Source organism: Cetorhinus maximus, chromosome 22 (assembly GCF_964194155.1).
Source record: "Cetorhinus maximus chromosome 22, sCetMax3.hap1.1, whole genome shotgun sequence".
NCBI lineage: Eukaryota > Metazoa > Chordata > Chondrichthyes > Lamniformes > Cetorhinidae > Cetorhinus > Cetorhinus maximus.
In genome coordinates, this window is record NC_135900.1 from 22,399,602 (window position 1) to 22,423,939 (window position 24,338).

At 45.1% G+C, this 24,338-nt stretch overlaps 2 long non-coding RNA genes across 2 annotated transcripts in view; one reads left to right on the forward strand and one right to left on the reverse strand.

The window, feature by feature from the left end:
- The first annotated feature begins 603 nt into the window (after positions 1 to 603).
- LOC144696354 (uncharacterized) overlaps positions 604 to 24,338 on the forward strand; it is a 68,863-nt gene continuing 45,128 nt past the window's right edge. Inside the window, exon 1 of the long non-coding RNA XR_013580152.1 lies at positions 604 to 662. This is a non-coding gene — a long non-coding RNA (uncharacterized LOC144696354). The remainder of the gene's footprint in view (positions 663 to 24,338) is intronic.
- The window catches only part of LOC144696353 (uncharacterized), a 112,420-nt gene continuing 102,612 nt past the window's right edge, over positions 14,531 to 24,338 (reverse strand). The window contains exons 2-3 of the long non-coding RNA XR_013580151.1: positions 16,187 to 16,260; positions 14,531 to 14,625 (exon numbers count right to left, since the gene is read on the reverse strand). This is a non-coding gene — a long non-coding RNA (uncharacterized LOC144696353). The remainder of the gene's footprint in view (positions 14,626 to 16,186; positions 16,261 to 24,338) is intronic.

Below are 24,338 nucleotides of genomic sequence, written 5' to 3' on the forward strand. Positions count from 1 at the left end.
ATTGAGTTCCCTTAAGCTTTTGGGCTCAGCAGGAACAGTTTTTCTGACTCTTTCCCCACATATTTATTAAATCAAAAAAGGTGAGAAAAAAGCGAGGGTAGAAATCCATGACACCAGGTTTCCAGCCTCTTTTAGCTTGCCAAGGGATTTCAAGGGCTTTTCATATAGGTGGAGCATGCCCAACACAAACAATAGGCACAGGCCTGGTGTTCCAATGATAATAAGACAAATGACTGTTTCTGGTTGCATGTTTTAATTTCCTAAACAAACAATGATGGTGCTCCCAGACACAGGGCTCCCACAAGAAACTATTAATGGGGCCATCACAGATCAGAGAGTCCTGAGCAGCAAGCTGTAGGGAAGCTTCGAGGAACGTGGGAAGATTTTTTTTTGCTGTGTGCACAAGTTGGGTCTTAGAGTCTTCTGGTTGCTGCTTGAGAACAGCATAATAAAGAGCTTGAGTACCTGAACTAACAGCTGGGAAACAATCAAACCTTTCAGGAACAATAAAACGATTGACTAAGGGGTTGGATGTTAGACATACAGGAAATGTAGAAAATTAATTGAAAGAAAGAAGACTTGAAGGAAAGCGATAGAAGAGAAGGCAGACGAGAAACAACTATACTTTGATGCTGAGGTAAAATTATATCAGAGGACTTCAGGTAATGGCATCTTCACTACAGTGAACAGCAAATCTGCACTGAGGGTAGTGAAGGAAACAATGGGGAAATATTACATTCTGGGCTGAAACAACTGCTTATTTTGTGTTTCATTTGCTGATGTCTAAACTAATTTAACTTCCTATGCTCGTCACTTTACACAGATGCCATTTGTGACAAATAGCAAAATGAATTTTAGATGTTGTATTTGTTAGCCTTTAAAGGAAAACTGCAAAAACTTACTGTCCCTAGGGCTGGAATTCATGTGTGACCAAACCTCTGGCTGAACTTCACGATTAGAACCACATAAGCAAAGGTCACAACTTTAGTCTTAAAATGCTATTTTAATATTTTGCCTTTACTGTTATGATTTCCTGTTGCAGCTATTCAGTTTGCTTTTGAAGCTAGAAACAATAGACTAAATTATTTTATAAATTGAGTTCTTACATGGGAAGATCAAAATAATTATGTTAAAAACTATTGAGGTTTTGCTAAACTCTTTCTCTAATACATCTCTGGCAGGCCCATAAATTACTGGAATTACAGGATTAATTGGAGCTAGTCTATCTGAATTTTATTTCCTTTATTGTTTTTCCTCTTCTTAATTACTTTTAGTTGCTTTTTTTCTAAAGTTTAATTAAGCATCTGCTAAAGGGATCCAATTTTTTCCAGCATTAACAGACAGAAACAAATGTAAGTGAGAAATGAGTCGTGCAAAACATACGTTATTTATAGCGGTGGGACTACCATCTTTACTTGTTAGGTTTTCAGTCTCAGCATGAATAACAGTTTTTGATACTGGATGCCAAGTGTCACTTTCAGAGTTCATAGAAGCATTGGGGATGGAAAATCCTAGCTGATGTTGTTTGGAACCTCTAACATTGAGCCCAATTATATTTTGTTTGACGGCGTGATGGTGAATATAACAAACATTACATGATCACATTTTCTGGTTTGGGACTGAAAAATCATGATTTTAGAAGGTGATTTTTTTTTTTTTGCAAGCATTGTTGATTTTGTCTCTTACAGTTGATTTTAACAGAACAGTTTTAGCATGTCGGAAGGGAATCAAATGTAACTCTTTATTCCACTGCTTCTGTGCTGCCTACAATCAATGGGACAGCTCAGGTGAATCTCTATTTCCCAAATAATCCAATAATCCTTTCGAAATCAGCAATGGCCTGGAGTATTTTTGTGAAACGCGTGTAGCTCCTTGTGGCCTTAGAAAAATATACGGTTGTAGAGTTTTGGGAAGTTTTTTAACACTCCCCATAAGTCTATTTAAAATACTATAGGTTATGCTGGTCAATACCTGCTACAAATGGGTGGAACATGTGCACACTAAGTTCACTTGAACTTCAAAATTGCAATTGGAGTCTCTGGGATCACCACAATCCACAGACCCGATCTACTGCCCAACTCCACATAAGAGTTAGTCAATTCCCTGCCTTTCCAAACCAGCAAGTCACATTAAAGTGAGCTTGATGTGCACAGCCCAGTGGATCGATGCAAACAAAGCCCAGGCTTCAAATTGTGTTGCCAACTGTGGATGGACAGGAGATCTCACCACATGACCTCATGCCTCCAACCATCCCACCTCCATGATTTCGCCACCAGTTGCCCAAAATGGTCGTCTTTGTGATGCACCACTATTTTTGAATACTGAGAACCCAGGGATTTGGGGGTAAGGTGGAAGTAGGGATGAGGTAGAAGATACGCCTTGAATGTCGGAACAGGCTCGAGGTGATATGGCTGATTCCTGCTCCTCTTTCTCATGCTTTCATGTTCTAACTGGAAAGGTAACAGAATCTTCATTATCCAACTGGGTGATGTTGACTTCCAGTTAAACAGCCTTTTCTTCCTCCCATCTCCAATGCGTTAATAAGTAATAACTCAAAAGTGTTCAAAGAAAATGGGAAAACACACTTTTTAATGCTCCTATAATTTTTTTCTCCTAGAACTCTCGCAGCAGTGTCCAGGGGATTCATCTTTAACCCCTGGAGGTTCCAGGATGATCCAGAATGGTGGGCACAAGACATCAATGCCAAGTGGGTGGCAGATGTGCTCTACCCACCCTTTGTCTTTTTTGTACCAAAGAAAACTGACCCCACATCTTTCACTGGAATTCTGAGAGAGAAAAATATGTCCCCCAATCAGAGAGAGAATTTTCATAGACCAATGCTTTTGATTTGTTCTATCTGTCACAGATAGAATGTATATGGTCTCTTACTGTCTGTAATCAGTATGTTTTGAATTAAAGAAGGATGTCTTTTCCTACCCTTGCAGTGGATATTCCACTAAAATGATTCAGGAGCAAGTCTTTGTAAGTTTAAAATAAAGAAGGTTATTTATTCTCTCACATTTACCCTGGATTAATGCAACATTACACACACACACACACACGCATATACAAAGATTGGATACATATAAAGAGAGTGCACTTTTACAGATTACATTTACTTAGTCTCCAACCTATGATTTCCGATGTCCCATGTGGCAGGCCTGTGATTTCTTGAACGGATTTGATTATTTAAATTTGAAATGAGGGTCTTGTAAAGCAAAGGTAGCAGCAGGCTGTGAAGCTTCTCGCAGTCAAATATCTAGGAGGTTGGTTCTTGGGTGAACTTTGAAACTGGAACAAGTTAGATACTTTGGCTACTTGATGACTTTCAGTTAGTTTCACAGTTTAGTTCTCAGACTGGCTGATGACCGAATGTTCTGATGATCTGCTGGGGTCCTGGGGTAATAAGGGTACAGTCCATGAAACCAGCTTCCATCATATAACCACTAGGTTAACACTTCTGAGGCCCATCCAGTCTTGTTTGGAGGGGGTAGGCTATTGTGGTACAGTGGGAAGTTGTTAGCGGCCATTGAGTTTTGATCTTCCCTTTTGTCCAGGTTGAAACATGGGGCAGAATTTTGCCCGTGTCAGGCGGGCTTGGCGGGGGTAAGCGGATGGGAAGCCGGCCACTGCACGTGATTGGGGCCAGACTGTGATTTCATGCTGGCGGGCCAATTAAGGCCCGCCCAGTGTGAAACGCGGCTTGTCACTGGTCTGGAAGGGCCGAGTGGGGGCAGGGACCTGGTGTAAGAATGGACCAGGCAGCCCCAGTAAAGCTGCCAGGGAAGGATGTCTGTCTGCCATTGTAAAGATGGACTCGAGTGCGGCAGCAAATGCCAGGCTGGAGGGCAGGTCGGGTGGGCACTCGGCCCCCCCCTCATTTTTCCGGCGAGCACCTCGCTGCCCTCCTGGAGGTGGTGGCTGTCAGGAGGGACACCCTTGTCCGCAGAGATTGGAGGAGGAGGATGGCACACCTCACAAAGAGGGCATGGAGGAGGTGGCAGCTCGGGTGAGCAGCCACAACGTGGGACAGCCTACCTGGACGTAGTTCCGGGAATGCTTCAATGATCTGCTACACTCAGGAAGGGTGAGTACCCTTGTGTTGGCATGAGTCAGTGTGTTAAATTGTTTTGGGCTGGCCGTCCCCTCGTGGAGCTCAGGGGTGTTTGAGTCTGAGTGCCAACTGTCTATCACGCCGGAGCTGGCCAAGGGGGTGAGATCTGGCTGCTGGGACTGAGTGCCTTACCGCTCGAGGGCCACGACCCGGATGTGCGATGCAAGGTGCTCCTCAGGTGGAGTTGGCCAGGCTGTGATGGCGCTGCAGATAGAGAGTGGACTAATCAATGCTCCTCTATCCTTTCAGGAGAAAGCATCCCATAACAATATTGAGAGGTCACGGACTGGCGGAGGATCACCGCACCCCCTCATCCTCTCCAGGTATGAGCAGGAGGCCTTGAAGCTTGAGAGGTGCCATGCACCCTGGTCAAGTGGCCACGGTGAGGCCGGAGATGAAGGTAAGAGTGCAGTGCACTGAGGTGGGGATTTTGGCTTGTGCAACCATTCTAGTGTAATCTCTTCACTGATGTGAGCTTCAAACCTGGAGTCCCCATTGATCATTGAAAGACGAGGGCACCATGATGCAGATCTCCATTGTCTCACCAGGGTGCCAGGCATGCACAGTGACAGTGTGATGACTTTAACTAATGACATGTCCTCGTTCTGCCTTTTACGTTCACCAGCAGCATTTGCTCTCTGGACCCTGAAGGGCCACCCCGACCCTGGAGGAACACCATGCTCCCCAAGCACCTGCGTCACACCCACTTTCTGAAGCAGACACCAGTGCAGACACCAGCACCTCGCTGGGCGTTAGTTTGGTGGTTAGTATCTCGGTGCACATTGTTAAGTGCATTTCACACTCACTTGAGGTGTAGGCAGAGGCAGAGCGTGCCCAGGGTGCCAGCAGTCAGAGGGCTGCTGAAGACCAGAACAATGCGCAACTGAAGGTTGATGATGAGCCTCTGGAGACGTCCATTAGGCAGCAGATGCTGGACATCCACTGGGTGTGCGGGAAGATCTGGTGGAGATCCAAGAGGGTATGCGTACCATGGTGTCTGTTGTGGAGGAGTCTCTGCGGAGTGTGAGCACTGCGTTGACCCTCATGGCCGAGCGTAACGAGACAGTGGCGACTCTCATGGAGAAACTGCTCCAGGAGCAGAATCAGGGGTTCCCGGGGTTACACTCGGACCTGCAAGCCTTCACACAGGCACTGACTTCAGCTAGTCAATGGCCATGTGTGAGATGGATGGGGCACCCTGTATCCCAGCTAGGTGTCCCTCCATCAATGGTGAGCAGGGATGTCCATAGCAATCTCACATTGGCGTACGAGCTGCCTGTCATCTCTGAGGGCTCCTCTCAGGGCGCTCCAGATGACAGCAGCAGTACCTCCACCTCTCTGCCAGTGACTATCACATCTGATGAGGCTGCGATGACTGGGGAGATGCCAGCCATGGCACTGGCCACTCCCTCCCAGGTGGGGCCAGCACGGGCTCCACTGGCCACAGGATGGCCGCCAAGGTCATTCAGGCCAACAAAACAGCAGAGTAAGCAGGCTGTCTCCAATGCCGGTGCCAGCACTGGGGGAGCACCTAGACATTGCACCCGTAAACGTAATTTTGAAGCATCTTAAGCACAAGAGGGACTGGTCACGGATGATCTTTTGTTCCCCCATTTTGTTTTTCATTTTTTAATGGTGCGACTACCAACAAAGGTTTTTTTCCATTCAAGACTATGTGAGTTCCAACATAAAATTACATTCATTTTTGTATTATTGGCCTGAGTATGCTTCATTTGTTTTGTAGGTGCAGGGTAGGCCAGCGTGTAATGCTGGACGTAGGTGGCTCGAAACTTTATTGCACATGTACTAAGTGTATCTTGGGGGCCAAGGAAAGGGTCATTTCTACAATCCACAATGGAGGCGGCAGCCCTGGCATGAGGTGGTAGTTCTTATTTGGCAACCTAGCTGAAGGAGTGTTGGATCAAGGCATTCCTGGTGTCCCTGTCTCCCTGGAGGTTACTGAGGTCTGCCTCCACACCCTCAGCATTCTCCTCACCGTACGCATCCTCAGACTCACTACTGGATTCATCATCTGTGCCCTGTGCAGCTTCGTCAAGATCCTCTTCCTCCAGTGGGTCTCCTCTTGCCAGTGCCAGATTGTGGAGAGCGCAGTGTGCAACCACGATCAGTGACACCCACTCAGGGGGGTATTGCAGTGCACCCCCTGAAAGGTCCAGGCATTGGAAGCGCATCTTGAGAAGACCTATGGTTCTCTCTACCACCGCAATTGTGGAGCCATGGCCCCTGTTGTACAATTGCTCCCCGTCTGTTCTTGGGTGGCGGAGAGGCGTCATGAGCCACCTTTTCAAGGGATAGCCCTTATTACCCAAAAGCCATCCATCCAGCCGGGCTAGAGCACTGAAGAGCCTCGGCATCTGGGAGTGTCTCAGGATATACACGTCATGGGAGTTGCCAGGGTACCTTGCACAGACTTGCAGAATCTGCATCCAGTGGTCTAACTGCACGTTCATGGAATGGAATTCCTTCCTGTTGACGAAGGCACCCGGCTCATCCGCTGGCATCTTGATGGGACATGAGTGCAGTTATTGCCACCCTGGTCACGGGGGAACCCAGGAATCGCTGCAAAGCCTCTGGCTCAGCCTGGCTGGCCTTGTCCGTACGGGAACGAAGGAGAGTCAATACCCGCATGAACAGAGCTCCTGTCAGCAGCTTGAAGCAATTGTGGACAGCTGATTGGGAGACTCCACACAGATCCCCCACTGACCCCTGGAAAGAGCTGGATCATAGAAGTTGAGGGCCACTGTGACCTTCAGAGCCTAGGGTGTCCACCCACACTGTCGGAGCTGAGCTCAGGCCTGATCACCTGACAAATGAAGTTAATGGTCTACCTGGAGAGGCAGAGCCTCCTTCAGCATTGCACCTCAGACACATTGAGGTAGCTGCATCGCTGCCTGTAAACCCTGGCAGCAGGATAGTGGCGTCTTCTGTGGCCCCTTCGACCTCGGACATCCTGTTGGCCCTGCGCCCCTTGTGCCTGTGCCTCTCCTCCCACAGGCCCCTCCCCTGGAAGCTGCACTGGGACACCTGGCCTCCTCTCCCTTCTGCCCCTCTCTTCCTCCTCAGAGGAGGTGCCTCCAGCGGAGACCACAATCCCCATTACCAGGGTAAAGGAAGGCTGCCTGATACCTGGAAAGGTCCACACAGTCCGAATCCTCAGGGGGCCTGGAAGACACCATTGAGTCCAGAAGTGAAGGCTGGAAATGCTAAGAGTGAAACCTCGATCAGAGATTAAGCTGACAAGTACCAATAAGCCACCAGCAGCAAGTTATCTCCAAAACTCCTCACTACCCACATTGACAATTTTGCTGGCCCTTGTTATCCTTCCCATGGATGAGGTTTTGCAAATTGTGGCCTGCCTGCCCATGATATGAGTGAAAAATCGCACGGGCAATGTTAAATCGCTATCAATTGGGTTGTCAAGGGCCTTAACTGGCCTGTTAATTGATGACGGGTGCAGTTCTGACTCCTACGCGCACCCACCGAGCAAAATATCGTGCAAGGGCGCGATGACGTCGGGACGCTTGCCCGACATCATCATGTGTCATTTTACGCTCAAGCAGGTTGGGCACATGCCCGCCTGCTCAGTGAAAAATTCTGCCCATGGGGACAGGCAGTCTGGAAATTCCATGGTCTTTAGGTGTTGGCCCATCCTTAAACAATAAGATGTGTGAATTCCACAGATGACAGTGTGGTACCCTAACCTCTGTTCATGTTTATTTAGGTATTCAGCAGAAACCAAATACTGCCTGTAGTTCAAGTGCCAAAAGTCACATGATTTGCAGTAGCCATCTTAACACCTTGTCTGTGTCCAATTTTTAGAAGTATTGACTGAAAGTTCATAATATGACATGCCTTCACATGGCATGACACATTGAAATGGCTAGTTTACTTTGAAAAGATATTCATTGGGTGCTTGCAACTGATTATGTTAGATCCTTAAAGAAATGAGAAATGCTATTACCAGGAAGCTTTCCTCTAAGGATAGATTCTGTGCTGTAGACCTCTATGACCCTCTATGATCCTAAGCCATGAAATTCTTATGTGTTAAAGTGTCTGAAGTGCTGAAATATTGCAGAAAACTGGCATCTTGAGCCATCTAGTGGTGCAGCAGACACGAGCCCATTTAATCACTTTTTAAATGCAACACATTTTATTAAGTCAGTCCTTTTAAACAGAAACATTTTATAAATAATCATAAAATATCTCCATTCGGCTACAATCGCTTTGCACAAATCCCAGTAGTTGTGAATATTATGCAATTTTTTGCAACTCATGAAGAAATGCTCGACTACAAAAGGTAAAGAGATTAACACATTAAATGGTGACTTTCAAATTAAACATCAGATGCAGGACTGGGGCGAAAACTGCCAGGCATGGCTGACCCTTAGTTTTCCAGCCCAACGTGAGAGACAACATAAGGCTGAGGTAATTAAGCAGTATTTTTAATGAAAGTGTCACTTACCTGTTCCAATTCTGAAACGCTATTGATGGACTGGTTTGCATTATCGACAATGTAGCAGCGCTTCCTTGTGAGTGCTGACTATTAATTTTGCTCCCTGCCACAAGAGCATGGAAAAGACAGTGACTCTTGCAGAAATTGGTGTCAGAACCTCAAAGGCATATCGGATTACCTTGAAAATGGTGATGTGATTCTACTGCGCTGCCTCATTGAGGCTACTTTCAGGTAGGAACAAGGCAGGGAAGTAAAGAGTTACATTTGATCCCCTTCTGACATGTTTAAACACGGTGCTGTCAACATTAACAGTACAAGCCCTAAAGTAGCAGTGCTCGCCAAAGGTCACCCAGCTCAAGTTGTTTCGTTTCTGGGGTCCCAAATTAGAAAATGTGATGGAATTAATTATGCAATGTCAGTGTCATTCACCATTCCACAGCCTGTCAAATAAAATATAATTGGACTCATCTTTGGAAATTGCCAGCGACGTTAAAGTTAGATGCGAGAGTGAATAAAATCGAGAGAGTGAATAACATTTTAGATGGTGCGACCAGCTTTGAGATCAACAAGAAGTTTGGGACACTGTATGCCAAGACTTATTAGGAAATCTGGACTTATTGTGACAGTGGTCTTTTTCCGTCAAATTTTTAATAGATTTTCAGCAAACATTGATACAACATAGCCTCGCACAAACAATTTGGACTTTCTACTTCATGGCGCAAATTTCCCATTTTGACCACATGATTGTACGATTCCTTCCATGTAAAGTTGAAGCAATTTTTAGTTTCTAATGGCTTATTTTTATTTCTTTTAGTTTTCAATTTTGCTAAAATACTGTTACAATAAATAATCAATGGTCCAGTAAATCTCAAAATTTATCCACATACCTGAGCTATACAACTCTGAAATCAACGCAAACAAAAGAAGACTATGCATCAGTTATTTACCAGGTTGATACTCCATGTATCCATGCCGCGTAGTGTTGCCAGTCAACCTGTTGCTCATTTATTGTTGGTCCATCCCAATAGCTTACCTCCTGACTCCCCAAGGTTTTCCACTATCTACAAGGCACAAGTCAGGAGTATGATAGAATACTCTCCAATTGCTTGGATGAGTGCAGCTCCGACATCACTCAAGAACCTGGACACCATCCAGGACAAAGCAGTCTGCTCGATTGGCAACCCATCCAACACCTTAAACATTCACTCCCTTCATCACTGATGCAGAGTGGCAGAGTGCATGCCACCTACAAGATGCACTGCAGCAACTCACCAAGGCTCCTTCGACAGCACCTTCCAAACCCATGGCCACTACCATCTAGAAGGACAAGGGCAGCAGATGCATGGGAACAGCAGCACCTGCAAGTTCTCCTCCAAGCTACACATGACTTGGAAATATATCGCCATTCCTTCTCTGCTCCTGGGACTAAATCCTGGAACTTCCTCCCTAACAACACTGTGGGTGTACCTACACCACTCGGACTGCAGGGGTTCAAGAAGGCTGCTCACCACCACCTTCTCAAGGGCAATTAGGGATGGACAACAAATGCTGGCCTAGCCAGCGACACCCACATCCTGTGAAAGAATGAAAAAAAACCCAAGCCATCATACAGCCTTACAGCTTTTTGATTATTTTTCATGCAAATTTTATTTTTTTACAGCAATATGTGTCCAGTTCAATGAGAAAGGAGGCACTTCTGGACCTTGTTCTTGGGAATGAGCTGGGCCAAGTGGATCAAGCGTCCGTACAGGAACAATTAGTGGATTGTGATCATTGTGGCCTAAAGTTTAGGTTGGTTGTGGAAATGGACAAGGAACTATCCAAGCAAGAATAATTAACAGGTGGAAAGCCGACTTCAATGGGTGAGAATGGGCCTGGCCCAGGTCAATTGGAATCAAATGTTGCAAGTGAAACATTATCTGAACAATGGAGATGGATTGAGCACAGACAAGGCATATTCCCATAAACAAATCCAGAGATCCTTGGATGACAAAAAAGATTTAGATGAAGAAGAAAAAGTGTGCTTATAACAGATATCAAGTGGACAATACAACTGAGGATTAGGATGAATATAAAAGGTTCAAAGGAAAGTGAAAAAGCGTATAAGAGAAGCAAAGACAGAGCATGAAAAGAGACTAGCAGTTAATATAAAAGGGAATCCAAAAGTACTTCCTAAGGCATGTGTTATGTTCCTTCTGTCAAGTCACTTTGCTCAGCGAACACAGGTGCATGCCTATCTACTGGTCAGTGAGTTGGCAAACAAGATACTACAGACGCAGAGACCAATGTAAGTTGAAGGACATGCTGTTTATTAACACAAGTAACAGAGCACTAATACATGTGCTTCTCCAACCAGACCCTATTCTAAACTACCCCTTAACATTGTAGTCCACGCTATACAGCAATTGGGTAATACAGTCACGTGGTCAATCTGCTCACATTCTCTTAAAGGTGTATTGCACCTCAGATTACCACAGCACATAAACAGTAAAAATGTGGTAAAAGGAGGAGTGGGGCCAATTAGAGGATTTAGGCATGGAGGCAGGGGGCATGGCTGAGCTATTAAATGAATATGTTGCATCCGACTTTACCATGGAAGAAAATGCTGCCCAGGTCATGGTGAAAAAGAGGCTAATTCAGACACTTCAAGGGTTTAAATTTGATAAGGAGGAGGTATTGGATAGGCTATTTATAATTAAAGTTGATAAGGCACCAGGGTCAGATTGGATGCATCCAAGGATTCTGAGGGAAATGAGAGTGGCCATGATTTTCCAGTCTTCCTTAGACTCAGGCGTGGTGCCAGAGTATTGGAGGATTACAAACCCTTGTTCAAATAAGGTCTAAAGATAAGCCCAGCAATTACAGGACAGTGGTGGGGAAACTTCCAGAAGCGATAACTCGAGACAAAATTAATAGTCATTAGGGCAAATGCAGGTTAATTAAGGAAGGGCATGGTATTCATGGACTTCCAGAAGGCATTTGATAAAAAGCTGCACAAAGACTTGTGGGGAAAGTTATAGCTCATGGAATAAAAGGGACAGTAGCAACAGGGATACAAAATTAGCTGACTGACAGGAAACCGAGAGTAGTGGTTAATGGATGTTTTTCACACTGGAGCGAGATTTGTTGTCGAGTTCCCCAGGAGTCCATATTGGGACCCTTGCTCGTGCTGATATACATTAATGATCTAGACCTTGGTGTAGAGGGCACAATTTCAAAATTTTCAGATGATACTAAACTTGGAAGTATTGTGAACTGTGAGGCGGATAGTATGGAACTTCAAAAGAACATAGGTTGGTGGAGTGGATGGACGAGTGGCAGATAAAATTTAACATAGAGAAGTGTGAAGTGATTTATTTGGTAGGAAGAACGTGGAGAGTGAAGGGTACAATTCTAAAGGAGGTGCAGGAGCAGAGGGATCTGGGTGTATATGTGCATAAATCACTGAAGGTCGCAGGACATGTTGAGAGAGCAGTTAATAAAGAATACAGCACCTTAGGCTTTTATCAATAGGGGCATATAGAGTACAAGAGCAAGGAAGTTCAATTAAACCTGTATAGAGCACTGGTTCAGCCTCAACTGGAGGATTGCGTCCAGTTCTGGGGACCACACTTTAGGAAGGATGGGAAGGCATTAAAGTGGATAAAGGAATCACGAGAATGTTCCCAGAGGTGAGAAACTGCAGTTACGTAAATAGATTGGGACTGTTTCCTTGGAGAAGGGAAGATTGAGAGGAGGTTTGAACGAGGTGTTCAAAATCTTGAATTGTCTCGACAGAGTAGATAGGGAAAAAATGTTTCCATTGTTGGAAGGTTTGAGATCAAGAGGGCACAGATTTCAGGTAATTGGCAAAAGAAGCAATGACAACATGAGGAAAAATTGTTTCACGCAGTGAGTGGTTAGGATCTGAAATGCATTGCCTGGGAGTGTGGTGGAGACAGGTTCAAACGAGGCATTCAAGAGGTAATTGAATTGTTATCTGAAAATAAAGAATGTGCGGGGCTACAGGGAAAAGGCAGGGGAGTGACACCAGGTAAATTTCTCCTACAGAGAGCTGGCGCTCCTTTTGTGCTGTAACAATTCTGTGATTGTGTGCTGCATGCTCATTCCTCAGTACAATACACATTCATGTTACAACTCCCAATTCTTGACACACTCTCTTCAAAAATCTTCACATATTCGATCGCTGCAACACAATCTATCGGCTTCATATATAGCCACAAGCTGACATATGGCTATAGGATGGTCACATGGATGCCATCAATGACCTATGCTCCCTCTTCTCTCTTCTCCCTTTGGTAAAGCAACAGTGCAATCAAATTGGGAAGCCATGTTATGCTGCTATCACTATTCCATAGGAAAGAACATGAATGTGCTGGCTATTCTGACCATAATCAGTCATCCATCTGGTCCATAGTGTGGGCAGCACCTAGGCTGATGCTGCATGTAATCCCCATAGTAAACTTAACAAAGCCAAAGGCAATCAAAGTTAAATGAGAAGGAGATATTGATTGCCATTGATTGTGCTATCCCTACGCTGAAAACTGGCTGCAATGTCCTTGCCTGGCTCCATACTGAATTTTATTGTGTAAAACAATCTCCTCATTATAATTATCAGTTAGTTGTGGTGAGGCTTGCATATATTACTGGCCATATAATGATGCCTGATAATCTCCCCGATGTACCATCTTTCATCTTGTACCATGGAATATTGTATTAGGTACACAGTATAACAAACCCCACTCATTGGTTTTAACTCGTCTTGTCAAACATCATGTAATTCTTCACTTACATGCCTTATTGTCCCTTGGATCCTATGAAAGATTGTGTGACAAGAGCTCCTCCTTTTATGGAACTACTTTGATTATAGTTTCCTGATAACTTGCTGAAAATGCAACACTATTTCTGGAGTTCAAACCCCAATGAAGTGATTAAAAAAAAAACCAAGACAAAAGGTTCCCAGATGCACAATTCTTAATAAGGCTTGAGTATATGACTAAGGAGTTCAAACCCATTCAACCCAGGATATCTTTGTGGCAGCATTCAACTGAGAAGGAAGAAGAGAGTAAGGGAGAGAACTGGAAATGAGCAGGAGCAAGAACAAGTGCAAACACAGTTGAGCGAGAAAGGGAGAGATGACACTGAGGAAGGAGCATAAATGTAAAATGCAATTGTGAGGGAACTCGGAAGGAAAGAAACAGCTGCACAGAGCCAGCGTGGAGGTGCAGATGGGGAAGATAATGAACTGACATGTAGCAGAGGAAGCGAGAACTGGTGTGATGAGAAATCTATATGCTTGGAGATTTGTGCAGACTTGTATAACAGCCATGGAAAATTTGCACCGCTTATGAAGATGTCCGGCAACACTTACAAAGACGAGGAGAATTGTCAACTCATTTTGAAGGTCTGAAGAGCTTGGAAGGGGGAGGCATTTAAAAACAGGGCTTAAAAACAGAATAAATTTTACCAAATGTCATACGAGGGTTCAGCAAGTGCCTCAGTTGGCTGATGGACTATATTGGGAATGCCCATGTTACAGAGAGACACTGGTTTTCTCTGCAGAGACCTGCCCGTGAGCCCCCGTAAAAGTGATGTGGTGCTGTCTGCAAATCTTGGTGCTGATGACCGCAAGTGCTGCCCGAAGCAAGATAGGCGAACAAACCTCGAAGACCCGAGCAAAGTGCAGCTCACTAGGTGCACAGTAGCTTGTGTACAGTTGTGAAACACATCAGCGTGCTTGCTTGGATGGTCCAGCGTGGGGGGAGGGGGGGGATGATTCTGGCAAGCTGGGCTTATAATGATATGCAGATATATTACAATTAAGTTCCCAATGTCCGGTGGTGGGAAATGCGGCCCGTCATTGACGGGCAGAGCGGACAATTGCAAACTGGTTTCACGATGTCGTGCAACTGATTTTTGGCCTTCTTGCTGTATCATCTGCTCACACCACCGGACATGCCCGATGCCAATAGGCAGGTTAGATTCTGCCTTTAGTTGAGTAGAGATTTTCAGAGGCAAAGTTGGATTCAACCTACAGCTGTCAACACAGAGAACAGTTAGGAGCGAGAATTACGATCAAAAGTAATGAAGCTGATCACAAGCCAGCTCAAATATGTAGAGTTGCCTTTATCTCCAATAGTGAGGTACATCAGGATTGGTCACATTTTGAACCAGATTGAATGGGACTCACTGTAAATCCATTCCAAAACACTTTTGCTAAACTGATAAACTGCTACAGAATAAAGCTTTTGCTTGATCTACAACAGGGCCTTGAGGCAGGCTATTTAACCAATTACATCATCGGCAATGCAGCAATTATTCAATTAGCACATTTTAGGCAAAGTAGAGTAACACGTACAGCAGCTGCCATCTATGATCAATGTTTACAACTTGCTGGGGCACAGGAGGTGAAGACCACGGTCAGATTAACCAACACCATTAATGTTAGATCCCTGGATGAAGGAACCACAACACATTAGCCCTTATCAACCCCCATCAAGATGACGACCAGGTACAACAATATTTATAAAATCTTTGCCGTTTGCTGACTAATGACACCCGGGGCGATGCACTCAACCTTACAAGAAATAGCAGCGTGAAAGCATGAAACCTTTTATGTTTGCACACCTCTGTTTTGAGAGAATGGGGAGAATGTCAAAGTGAGGGATGTTAGCGCAAAGGCCTTTTTTTTTTTGGTGCTCCTGAATCAGTGATAACCGATGCAGTATTAAGTTCAACTAGCCCTAATTTCAAAAAGACTATCCTTTCCTCCATTTGACTTTCTAGCTCAAACTACAACAGTTCATGTGGGTTCTCTGAACGAAACTTAACTTAGTGGCAGTCGGTGCCTAATTAGGGATGATTTTTGCGCTTTGAATTAATTAAGCCTGCTCGAAACTGGGTTAAATCTGCCCAGATACACTTCCTGTAAGATTTTTATTAACAGTGGAGAGGCTTCCTGTCAGTTTGGCCCAAGTTCAAATAATGGTGCCAGAAAAGATGGTCTGTGGCATATGACGCTGACGAATTCTAATAGCCATAAGACATTTTGAAGCCAGTCTCTTGAAAGATCCTCAAGAATAGCATGCAGTGTACAGACAGAAGGTCTGTAGAGAACTGCTTCCTGACTTCTGGCTCCTTTTATAACCCACAATCTTTTGAAAATTCCACAAATATGTGATTCAAAACAGGCCAGAGGCAGAAATCCCTGAAAGGGAATGGTTGCGGAAAAATAGGAAACCACAAATGTCCATCAGGATTTTTTCAAAAATCAATTGCAATAGCAGAGAATGTTATTTTAAGGAAAAACTAAAAATAATTAGGCCTATGGTTTGTTTTTTTAACACTAATCGCTCAGACCATAAAGTCCAGGTCCGTGCCAAGGTTGCTGATCGAAACACAAAGCAACAATTGCAATGATGTAATTAGCCACAGCACCACCGTGGTGAGAAGTGGGGAACAAAATCAGCCAGGGCTTCTTGCTTCTGATCACTATCCAGTGATTGCTTCTGGAAAATAGACACATGTAGATGCATGGCAGTACAGGAATAGGTTTAGTTGTGAAGCCTTTCATGGTTGATTGGTTCCTCGACACTCACTTTCTGGGCTCATATTTGAAGAATGGTCACTGGATTGAGGTATGGGAGATGGTGCCCCTGAGAAGAGTGAGCACCTATGGAGGAGGAAGAGAAAAAAAGGACAAAAATTTTGGTCAGTGTTTGACCATTTTTGTTTCAGGTGGCAATTTCAGAATTTACTACCAATTTAATATTGATTCCTGCCAAAACACAGCTGTGGAAAATGCTATCTTTGAATTTGAAATACATGTAATCAAAAAGTAACGAGGAAGGTTGTCTTCCAAAACCGTGTCTTTTCTGTTGGTCGTGGGGATGCAGCATTATTAAACATCAATCGAAAAGCAAAATGCAGTGGATTCTGGAAATCTGGAAGAAACAGAACAGGCTGGAAACGCTCAGCAGGTCAGGCAGCATTTGTGGAGAGAGAAACAGAGCCAGAGTTTTAAGGTTGATCCAACTCGAAACGTTAACTGTTTCTCTTCACAGATGCTGTCTGCCCTACTGAATATTTCCTGCATTTTCTGTTTTTACTATTCAACATCAGGTTTACTAATGCTCCAACCATTTAATGAGCTGCGAGTTCATGCCAGTTTAAGAGCTTATGGTCATGTGGCAGTCTTAATGAAGCAATGTCCATTCCTAGTTCAGATTGGTGATCTGACCTATCCAGTGCCTCGGGGCGGAATTTAATATTTGTGACATGTGTCTCGCCTGCTGGCTGAAGAAGCAGCAGGAGACTCGCGTCGCCTCCATTGGGGAAGGCATGCTGTATTAAGTAGCCATCTGACACTTAAGTGGTCAGTGTCGGGCCTTCCCCGGGATTAAGGACTCCAGGGCAGAATTCTCATCCCACAGGAGCGGTGGCAGCTGCACCCACTAGAGGCCCAGGATCAAGAAGGGACGCTAGGCTAAAAGGTAGGTGAGGGCCGGATGGGTGGGTTGCAGGAGAGGGAGGGAGGCAGAGGCAACAGCAGAAGGGTGGCTTTCTGTGTCCCCCCCGCCCCCCTTTCTGATGTTGCATCCTTTCATCAGGCACTGAGTGTCTTTGAACGAGGGTCTCCCCTTTCCGGGCTTCCTGTGTAGCGATTCCCCTGCCCATCGTTGGTTGAGTACCAGCAGCAGTGGGATGAGGCCCTTAGATGGGCATCAGTTTTCCCCTTAAAAGCCTCAGTTAGCATCCAAGTCAGAAGGTTGTCAACGGGCCTTTCTGCCCCAGACTTAATTGTGTGGGGACGGGAACGCAGGGGGTCCCCACACCCCACCATTCCACCCAAATAAATTCCCCGCGCCTTCAAAACCACCTCCAGGAGGCATTAAGTTCATTCGATGGTTTCTGTTTTCTCTTTCAAAGGAAGATTCAGCAGTTTTGCACCAATGCACATAAAGTAAACTTGCATACATCTGGTAATTGCCAATTGATTAATACATGGCATTACATGCATATAGGACAAATTTTAAAACAGTTTAAACCTATAAATATATATATATTTCCCTGAAGTAAAGTGAAATAGCCTCAACCAATCTTCATCAAGCAGTTAAAATATGAAGCGTATCTTGGGACTAGAAAGCTCCCAATAAGTTAGGTCATAGAGCTGCTCATTACTTGCCTGTCACTTTACATTCTGTCGGTTGGCAACCAGGTTGCTAGACAAATTGACATACAAGAACAAGATATTCCAACTCGGAGAGAGAAAGAGGGGAAAGATTACAGGGTACAACCTGGAGTTCTGAAGAAAAGTCATACAGGCTCAAAACATTAACTCTGTTTCTCTCTCCGCCGGAACTGCTGAGTTTTTCCGGCATTTTCTGTTTTTATTTCAGATTTCCGGCATCCTCAGCGTTTTGCTTTTATCAACCCAGAGTGACCTCACCCTCCCGCCATGTTTAGTTTGGAGATTTATGAGAGAGCTGCTCCAACTTATGGAAACGTCCTCTTATCTGAGTCGCTGCTTTCAGGAGAGGAGAAAACCAATTGGAAAGTTGGAGGAGGGTAAGAGTGAATACAAATGGGCCAAACGGCCTCTTTCTGGCACTGTATCATTCTATGACTCTCTGGTGTCTACTAATGCTGCAGCAGTTCTGATAAAAAGCCTCCTGAATTCTAATTCTCATGACAGGAATCTGATGTAATTTCTTTGATTCAGATTAAAAGGCGCTTGTGACATTTGGACCCAACAGTAATAGAAGTAAAACCAAGCATCTAAATGTAACAGTTTATGAAACATGGCACAAAATCATATCCACTTGACGATAACAAGACAGACAAACCTGATTGAAATTAAACTTAAAATATATGTAGGAATGATTTCTATTTCATTGCCTGCCAGTGCACTACGTGTGTTGTAGAGTCTGGTGCACATTGATGAAAGCACCATCTGCTATATTAGTGTTGTTCTTGTGATCTACCTAAGGGAGAATTTTGTATACTTCCAACTGTTTCACAGGCATCCCTTGTTGCCATATTTTGTGTTTTGACACTGCTAGTTTGCAACAGATTGGGAATAGAGGGGGATGATATCCTCTGTGCCATATCTGTAGTAAAATGAAATGGATGTATAAAAGAAGGTTTATGACTTAGCTGCAGAGGGATCTTCTCCTAGTCTTGGGGGCTGAATATCGGCAGGCACTGCATGCGATGAGTGTTAGGACGTGCATGCCAGCCTGTGACCTCCGGTGCTGACCCTGCCAAAGTTCACAAGGCCAAGAGGAGGTCCATTAATTTATATGCCAGGTTGGGGTTCTAAATGGGGCAATCCACTCTCCCACTGAAATCAGCACCAGTGGCCCTATGATCCCCTTTGTTCAAAGGGGTTGACACCAGATAAAAGTACGCCTACATACTGGCCTCCAGCTACAACTCATGCCTGGGCCCTCAGGTTGGGCTCCCCTTCTGCCAATAGAGCAGGAGTTATGTACCATCCAAATCTGTGCATTAGCTACCAAGGGTCCGCTGGATCCTTGATATGGTGGGAATCTAGGATTTCCAGTGCTGATAACCCCAACCTCTCCACACATCTCCCTCCCCACATCCACCTCCTCACTACTTTGCCTGATCATGCTTGGAGCAGTGGAAGGCTCTGTCGTTTCAAGGTCAAACAGGTACATTTGCTGGGATTTTCCCATCCCGCCTGCAGCAGGACACCTCGTGGGCAGGATGGAAAATTTGGAAATGCAGCTAAACGTTCATTGACTTTGGGTGGGAATTTCCAGTCCTGCCTGGCCATCATATCCTAATTTACAGCCCTTCTGTAGAGTTACAGCAGAACTGGGCTACACTGTGGTAGATCCCTTGGTTTAGAACATCACGTTTATATCACACTGGATATATTCGTATTCTTCATTCATGAGATTGCACCTCCATGACCTCACCTGAGGAATACACAATACAAAATGTTCCTTCCCCATCTACTTCCAGCTAACAATTTTATCACACTCAACTCAGTAACAGTGAACAATTGGAAAACACGAATGAAGCATCAGTGTATAATTTCTATTTAAGTATTGAATTTTAATTTAGCCACACAACACATCTTATCTTCTCACATTTCCTAAAAATGATATCTTTTTGAGTTGGATTCTTCTTTTTCACAAATCGAAAACAGTTTCTTTTAAATAAAAGAAGAACTAAATAACAGATGACTGGGGATAGGCTTTAGTTGTTTACAGTTCCACTGTTGGACACAAGCTAGCATTGATACACATGTTGACCTCGAACCAACATGGGAGCTCCATAAACATCTGCAGTGATCAATGAGCATCTGTTGCTTCGTGGTAAAGGGAATATTCTAGATGCTACTCATTTTTATGTTCAACTACAAAAGAATTATCGCTTGCCTCCCTGATAGAAAACTGCAGACTTTCCTTTCCACAATAAACAGAGCAGCCTACAATTTGCAAAGCTACAGGAGTGCTTCTATCATTTATGAAGGCGATGTCGCCAGTGCTGTAAATAGCAACTAGCAGTAGCTCTTGGCACTGGTAAAACCATACCCAACCAGGGATCATTGAGATGGGAAAAGGGAAGGAAATAGCAGGGCAATAAATGTAAATAAATGTGTAATTTTCAGCCAGGACCTTCACACTGTGGAAACACTCAGGAATTCAGGCACAGCGGTCAGTATGCCTGCTGAATTTTCTATCTGCTGTGCAGAGAATCCAATTGAGACCCAATGATCTCCATCCCCAAATTCCTGATATGGACACCTGGCAAATGTTGGCAGTGCCAACACTGTGCTTGACAACAAATAGAAGGGTGTTCAGTTGAAAAAAAACTGGGCCTTGATTGGCAAAAAGTTAGCCACGAATCTCCTGAATGGTTATGTCAGTAAAGAAAGGTTATTGTTTGGATATGCAGAGTTCCGGAGCTCCAGGCTTTGGCAGAGTGCATCATTGTGTGTATTTATTGAACATCCTTCATTGATTTTTATCCCCTTTACCTAACTGTCGACGGAATTTAACGTAGGCAACAGTGGGGGGTCTAACCGCCAGCTGGAGAGCTGGCGAGAGCCCCGCATCATCTCTTTTTGGGAAGGCCCACCACATCAAGTGCTAATCAGGCAGTTAACTGGGCAGCGGCGGGTCTTCCCCCTGTTTGAAGGATTCTGGGAGTAGATGTACCACCCACCAAGAACTGCCAGCCAATCAGAGGCCAGTAGCTCCTCATTGCTCAGCAGCGCCACCTGGGAGGCAGTGGCTGCTACAGATACCACCCGAGGCCCAGGCTTGCCAAGGGGCCCAGGCCACAGGTGAGGAGAGGGATCACAGAATGGGGGTTGCAGGGGGAAGGGGGGTCAACAGTAAGGGCAGGTGAGTGGCTTTCAGCAGATCACTCTCCTTCCCAATGTCGGGTCCCTCAATGAGACACTGAGGGGTCCTCGCCCCACCCCCAAGGAACATGGAAACAACCCTAGCAGTATTTGCTTTTCAGGCTTCCCATATGGCTAGTCTTCCACCCGCCACTGGGTGAATACCGTGGGCAGCAGGATGAGGCCCTTATGTGGGTCTCCACCCACCACCTTCCCGTCCGATTAAATGCCCCCACCATCATCAAACTTGCCACGGGGGGAGGATGTCAAATTTGGCCCTGTGTTTTTGCTGAAAGGCTATAAAACATAGGATGGCATTTTCCTCCTCACAGCAATGTTGCTAATAAGGTGTGGCTAAAACTGTGTCGCAGTGCTCCCTGAACTGGGAGAGCAGCTTTGGTGCTGGCTGCATTTTGTGTGTATTGGCCCTGTTGGGATGGGCATGGTCTTAAACCACTGGGTACAGAGTTATGCAATATCTCTGCAGCAAGCCGCTTTAGCTGATGCATCAAGAACCAGAGTGGAGTTTTATCAAAGCAACGGCTGTCTCCCTCACCAGCTGGAGAGCCCCGCAGCACTGCGGTTGGGGAAGCCTCTCAAACACTTAACTAATCAGCGGTGGGCATTCCCCAGGAATTAGGACTCTGGGGCAGAAATCCCGACCCCACCTCTCCACCCCTCAAGTGCTGCCGGCAAATCAGAGGCCAGCCGGTCTCCATTACAGGGAGCTCCACAGGGGAGCAGCGGCAGCTGCCAGTAATGTGCCCACCAGAAGCCAAAGATCACCGAGGGACCTCGGCCACAGGTGAGAGAGGGTGTGATGGGGGCCGCAGGGGGTGGTCACTTAGTGGGGAGGGAGGTTGGGAAGAAAGGGCGGGGTGGACTCTCAGGGGGCCCTTCCCTTCCCAATGCCGGTCCCTTAATCAGGCACTGAGAGCTTTTGAGCAAGGGACCCCTCCCTTGGGCTTCCCTTGGGACAGCTACCCCACCCACTGTTGGTTGAATATCAGGAGTGTTGGGATGAGACCCTTACGTGGTCAATTAATGCCCACTTAGGGTCCTCAATTAGTGTCCGGACAGAAAGGCCATCCACAAGCCTTCCCAGCCCAAACTTAATTGGGCAGAGGTGGGGAATCAATGAGATCCCCACCTCACGCCCTCCCACGCAATAAAATACCCCTCCCCAGCTCCAAACTTGTTGCCAGGGAGGTAATTAAATTCAGTGTCTGAATCTTTCCAGGAATCGTGTTGGAATTGGAGAAATCTGGAGAGAATACCTGTTCTGCCATTGCCCTCTTATGAAAGGAATAGTAAGGTGTAACTATATATATATATATATAGAACCCATTGTCACTGCTTTCCTCAAGTGATTTCCCAGTCTTTAAGACCAGGAATGATAGACTCCTTGCCCAAGATGTGAACAGGACTCATCACAGCACCAATGAGAGAGCATTATTCTCTGCTTACTCCTACATTGCTTTGTAGCTCACCTGCCAATGATCATGAAGGTACCGATTGTTCCGTAGAACTTTGTATGTCCATAAATCCCTTACAGGAGTATGCAGTTAAAGCAGAGGTAAACCATTACATAATCTCCACCAACAACAGCAGGTTGCTTATGGTGGGGCAAGGCGTTCTCCATGACAACGCGTCGACCAGCGTCGGCTTGCCAATCAATCAGCACCCTTTCCTCGTGCAGTTTAAATTGTTGCTCCCTTTGAAATTTGACACTCTTGCATCCGTCCTGATGAGTGCAAGATGAAAAGCTTCAACAACATGTCTCTTTTTTTCAGCAATACATGCCATTGCCTTCAAGAAGAGGGTTCAAAGGGGGGAAAGGGACAGTTAAAAAAGGTCATTTAAAAGTCCAAAATGAGATAAGCCACCCTTGTTTTAAAGTCAAATGTGCTTGGATGCATTTCTTGATATATTTTAATTGGTTTTCGAGTACATGCTCGAAGGATTTCAGAGCAGAAAAATCAACTCAACAGTGCAAAATGCCTTGACCCAGCAATGAAGTCAGGCACTTCATAAAGACTGATCTCTGGAACTAACAAGAAATTACAAAAATTACCATAGCAAAAGCTGTAATCCTCACTTCACAAATAGCCTCCATCAACAATAAAAGGATAATTAAATCTGATACAGAGAACAAATACAGAGGAAGAGCAACTTGAACATAACAACTCATGTAAGTTTAACTCAAAAAGATCTTAGCAATAAATAGTAACCATGCTAACATTTAGTACAATAATCATGCATGTTCTAAGGAGTGTCCAAGAGAGAAAGAGGTAGAGAGGCAGAGAGGTTTAGGGAGCTTCGAACCACATATCTACACCATCACCAAGACCACCTACTTTGACCTACAGAACATCACCTGACCTGGCCCCGCCTCAGCTCATCTGCTGCTGAAACCATCACCCAAACCTCTAGGTTTGGCTATAAGTTTCTAGGAAGCTGAGGAGGTGCCTTTACTTTTACATTTAAATGTTGTGAGGATCTATGTCCAGTCTGGAGAGTGCCTTTTAAAACAAAAACAAAATTACCTGGAAAAACTCAGCAGGTCTGGCAGCATCGGCGGAGAAGAAAAGAGTTGACGTTTCGAGTCCTCCTGACCCTTCAGCAGAACTGAGTGAAGTTAGGAGAGGGGTGAAATATAAGCTAGTTTAAGCTTGGGGGGGCGGGGGGGGTTAGAAGTTGGAGGTTGGGGAGGTTGTAGGGACAAGCAAGCAGTGATACAGATGATCAAAAGATGTTACAGATAAAGGAACAGGGAGGTGTTAAAGGTGGTGATATTATCTAAGAGAATGTGCTAATTAAGGATGGATGGCAGGACACTCAAAGTACAGCTCTAGTGGGGGTGGGGTGGAAAGACTGACAGGGTATTATAGTTATAGATTTAAAAATAATGGAAATGGAAAGTACAGCTCTAGTGGGGGTGGGGTGGAAAGACTGACAGGGTATTATAGTTATAGATTTAAAAATAATGGAAATGGGTGGGAAAAGAAAAATCTTTATAAATTATTGGAAAAAACAAAAGGGAGGGGGAAGAAAGGGAAATGGGGGTGGGGACGGGGAGGGAGTTTAATATCTAAAGTTGTTGAATTCAATATTCAGCCCGGAAGGCTGTAAAGTGCGTAGTCGGAAGATGAGGTGCTGTTCCTCCAGTTTGCGTTGGGCTTCACTGGAACAATACAGCAAGCCAAGGACAGACATGTGGGCAAGAGAGCAGGGTGGAGCGTTAAAATGGCAAGTGACAGGGAGGTTTGGATCTTTCTTGGACGGCCCTTTTAAAACCCTCCTGCTTGCCACAGCAATGTTAGAAGGCAGTAACATGCTGGGGTCCCTCATGTGCAGAATTGCCATGG